Source organism: Triticum aestivum, chromosome 5B, assembly GCF_018294505.1.
Source record: "Triticum aestivum cultivar Chinese Spring chromosome 5B, IWGSC CS RefSeq v2.1, whole genome shotgun sequence".
NCBI classification, from domain to species: Eukaryota; Viridiplantae; Streptophyta; class Magnoliopsida; order Poales; family Poaceae; genus Triticum; species Triticum aestivum.
In genome coordinates this window covers 347,372,238-347,376,816 of record NC_057807.1, presented here as the reverse complement: position 1 = coordinate 347,376,816, position 4,579 = coordinate 347,372,238, and the positions used below count along the sequence as shown (strand labels likewise).

The window sequence follows — 4,579 nt, the reverse complement described above, 5'->3', positions numbered from 1 at the left end:
CATCCTCCGTCGCCAAATCTTAACCACTACGAGTTCATCCGGCCATCGTCGTGAACCTCCAAGCAGATATGCCACGCCCTTCATGTGTATGTCCCGTTATATCTCCACTATGTTCCTCTCTGTTCTGATTTTCAGGAAGAAAGTTGATTGGTGGCCGTTTCCAGTATGTTTATATTAATTTTGCAATATAGATATTTGTTCAGATTCTTCTAAGCAGTGCTCTAGCAGAAGGGTGCTTCCCTTTCCTTACTGTTGTTGCTAAATATTTATTTTTGTGACATATGAGGACTGAATAGCATCAGGCCAACGACCTCACGCTGGGAGTCCACTTCTTCACGGTCACGACATCTGCCTTGAAAAATTATCTGGAGGTAATTTATTTGGTTCCCTCCATTGGATGTAGATGCCCTATTTTGTGTTGTTTAGTTGTATGCAGTTCATGCAAACGTCCTGAAGCATTTTATTGGCATTGGATAGAGCTGAGAAATTCTATTTATGCTTACAGTTTTGTGTGCCTTTTTTCTAGCAGTGAGTTCCAGAGACGAATGGGGAACTGGACTTTGAGCTGGAGCGGTCATGTGTTCTTGCACCTGGGGATTAAAAGCCAATATACAATTTGTTCATTTTCTTTTAGAGGTATGTAACATTGATTCGTACGATTAGTTGGTACTTAAGAACATGGATACCCACACTTTCCAGGATGGCTCAAGCTGTTCTGATAGTTGATATAGATTTAAATGACTAGGAGAACCTAAGTGGCTCATTCATACGCCACCATTTCCAATATATATGGGGCAGTTCTTAAACGTGCAAATGTTCAAGAAATGAGTGCTCTCATTTGTCATGCCATGGAAGTATGGTTTGAAGTTTCCTTACTGCAAAGATTTTTCTTCAACATCTATGAGCTGGCTAGCAAAATTATTGTAACTACAATTCACATCAGATATAAGGCGACAAATAGGGCATCATCTAGGTCCATACATCTTAATATCATTTTCACTGACGGTTGCTTTGCTATCATAGTCATTGTTTATGACAGAATGTATAAACCACATGGAGCTTGTGACATCGGATGAAGCTAGCGCACGGCGGCATACAACAGGAGCTATTAGAGCTGGTTGTTACACGGTATTGCTTCCTGAAAATGGGTCGCTTCATCCTGAGTGTTTTATCTTTGTCGGGCATTACATGCTCATCCACATGCTGACCAATTAGTTAGTGAAAGCAGATAGGCTTTCCCTTGCAGAAGAACGGCATGCTCCCTTGCAAAAGAGTAGTAAGCATAGAAGTACAAATGTGGACTGGATTCAAACTTGTCAAAAAAAAAACTTGTGGACATGCAGGATGTAGATCTGGATTTTCTTAGGTTACATGGATGTCATTGCTATATTCGATATCATGGACACATTTAAAATGTTGCCTGCTGATTTTGTTTTTGTGTACGACACCCATCAAATGTTGTTTGCTTGTACACCCTTTATGGGAAACATGATCTGATGTACTACTCTTTCCCGGGACATTGACCGGCTGCCCCTGTGCTATCTGCACCAACAAAACTCACCAATGAAAACTGAATCACAATTTAAGTGGCCTAATAAGGCCAACCCAAGAAGTCAAAACTTTAGTTTGATTCCTCAAAAAGGATCAAAAATAAATAAATAGAAAATACCACCTAATCTTCTTCTAATCTGATTTCCTAGGTTGGTCATCTTGTTGAGTATATCCATTAGTATTGAGTCTTGACTCGATCCAAGTCTTTCTTGCCACACAGCACCGGTGCCATCTTGCGGCCGGTCTCGACGGCTTCCACATCTGTACTTGACATATATAACTGAAATACGACTGAAAGGTCAAAGTGGAATACGATCAGGATATCCGGATATGCATTTTTTGAGTGGATTGTACATGCTAAATCAACATATCATGTGTAGATCGTGTTGTAGAGTATATATGCGTAGATTGCTTGATTGGGTAGTACCTGCTAAATCAGTATCATGAGATAAAATCATGTACGTATACATGATTGATTACTGTACTTGGAAATTGAAATTCATATGTTGAGGTTGATATACCTGATGGGTTGCTGTAGTTGAAAAAGAGATTGCATGGTTGCCGAGCGGACTCCATATGACGGAAGAAATAATCACCGCCAGCGAACATAGGTAGGAGAGCACAATTTAAGGAGGAGGAGGTAGCGTCCATGTAGAGGACTCCATGAATATTTTAACCGGCAGAGTATTTTATTGAGATGGAGCCTTTTACGGGATTGTGGTTTTCTTTCTCCTTTTTCGTTGGAAGTTTTTTAGGTGATGACACTTTCCTTTTTCTTTCTTTTTTTGATCTGGACGCTTTACTTTTTTATTTCGAGGGAACGGCTGGAGGATTTTTTTTGTTTGTTTCACTAACGTGGGTCGTGTCAGATCGTTTTTCAATGGGACAGGATCATTTGTGTTACGCAAGTTTTCATTCTATCCTGTACGTAAATTTCAAAATCCAACAGTGTAATTAATTTTAATGATGTGGATTAATTAGAGTACTTAAAAGGTGCCTCCAATTAGTAATAAGAAGATGCTGTTTTCTTTTAGGAGGAGATTTATCAAGAAAAAAAATGAAACCTGAACTTGCTTGGTTACTTGGCAACGACCAAGCATATGCGTGTGCGTGTGTGTGTTTGTGTGTAGTCATCATCTTAAGTTTGGACAAGTGAAGTGGTAGGATCACATCTGCACGATTCATGTGTCCACTGTGATTTGCACTGTTTAACTCGCCTAAAATATTTGTTTTTTTGGTGATGGCGATCGCTTTAAATTAACCATATATCAAATGTACAACTATCAATGCATCTACTAGGGAGTTTGACACGGGATTGCACAAACCTGAACCTGCTCGGTTCAACATTCAGATGCTGAACATGGCATGCTTCTTATTTTTTGCAGGGCATGATGTAGTGCCCAGGATGCTCTTCGGATGGCTCCCAGGATGGGATTGAACCCAGTTGAGGTACCACTGCATTTCCTTCTTCTTCAATTATTTGTGCCCAAGTGTTACCATTTTCTTGAGATCCTTCTTCAATTGCTTGTGCGCAACTGTCGGAATTTCTGTTTTTCATGGTTTTCTCGTTGCCGCATGTGCAGGTCCTTGGGAAATCAGGCCCTCCTGTTTCCAAGATCATAGGCTTTCACAAAGACAAGTATACCAAGGATGCCATGGAGAAAGATCGCCTAAAAGAACAAGGTATGTGATAAAATCATCCTGCTTGGGTAAATTTGTCGTCACACCACAACTGAAGCTGAGTTGGAATGCTTAGAACAGAGCCACGTTTGAAAGTGTGCAACATCATATAATTTTGAACTGAAGCTTCCTTGTTGTGCGTTAACAAACATGTTATATTGTTGATTTGCAAGATCATAGGCTTTCACATATCATGTTTCAACTTTGCAGGTCATAATGTTGTACCGAGGGCATAAAGTTGTATCCAGGATGGGCTTGCACCTGGTTGAGGTAGTGCTGCATTTCCTTCTTCAATTGTTTGAGCCCAAGTTTTAGCATTTTCTTGAGATTCTTCTTCAATTGTTTGTGCGCGACTGTCAGCATTTCCATTTCTCATGGTTATCTTGTCACCGCCCATGCAGGTCCATCGGAAATAGGACCATCCTGCTTGCAAGATCATGGACTTCCACAAAGACAAGTATAACAAGGATGTCAAGTAGAAAGAGCACGTAAAAACCAAGGTATGTGTGTTGTGCCATCACTACTGACGCTGAGTTGAGATGCTTAGAGCACAGCAAATATATTCCATGTGCTGGCTATTTTATTTGTAAAGAATTTTGTTTTTCTCAAGGGAAGGGAGGAGTAAATGAGATGGTGGGATTGACTCTAACCTGTCAATCTGCTGGTTTTGATGGCTGTAGTATGTGTTGTTCAGTTGCAACATAAGACATGGTTGTGCATGTTTTGATCCTTGTTGTGGAATCGAAACAACTCCTTGTATAGTTTATTTGATTATTGCTGCCAGTATTCTGCCTGTGAGCCATGGTGTTGATTTCAAGTGGAAGAACCGCTGTCCGTTGTTTTCAGGGTCCAAGAAGTATGTTTTCTTGTATTTAGTTTTTGTTTTGACCTTGTGAAACTTGCTACCTATGGATGAAACTGTGTAATATTGATGAAACTATGTATATGTACGGATGAAACTTGCTACTATTGGTAACATGGTTGGATACATATGTGTTCATGACTATTGGTAATATGTGTTGAATATGCTATATTGGTCATATAAATATATTTGTGTTTGATTTCTGTGAAAATGAATTGATATAAGAAAAATCAAAATTAAATGGGGCAATATAGTCACTTCGCCATCTGCTGGCAGATGGCAAAGAGCTTTGCCATCAGCTGGCAGATGGCAAAGAGGCCACGTGTCATGTTTGGCTGGCCTATTTGGGCTCTTTGCCATCAGCTGGCAGATGGCAAACAGCCTGCAGCCTTTGCCATCGAGCGCCGGAGTGAGGCTTGATGATTTTTATTCTGGGTAGCGGAAGCGTATAGAATACAAGTGACCAACTCCAGGATCGCACGAGAC

At 40.3% G+C, this 4,579-nt stretch overlaps 1 long non-coding RNA gene across 5 annotated transcripts; it reads left to right on the top strand.

Annotated features, from left to right (window-relative positions):
• Positions 1-296: 296 nt before the first annotated feature.
• On the top strand, positions 297-4,005 carry LOC123111788 (uncharacterized). 5 transcript variants are annotated; one of them, XR_006454741.1, is made up of 7 exons: positions 318-371; positions 530-636; positions 1,024-1,128; positions 2,937-3,000; positions 3,135-3,234; positions 3,442-3,501; positions 3,633-4,005. It is a non-coding gene; the product is annotated as an uncharacterized lncRNA (long non-coding RNA). The 5 variants fall into 5 exon arrangements; XR_006454738.1 differs by having other exon boundaries at positions 341-371; positions 530-1,128; positions 3,633-3,731; positions 3,842-4,005; XR_006454737.1 differs by having other exon boundaries at positions 357-371; positions 527-636.
• Positions 4,006-4,579: the final 574 nt, after the last annotated feature.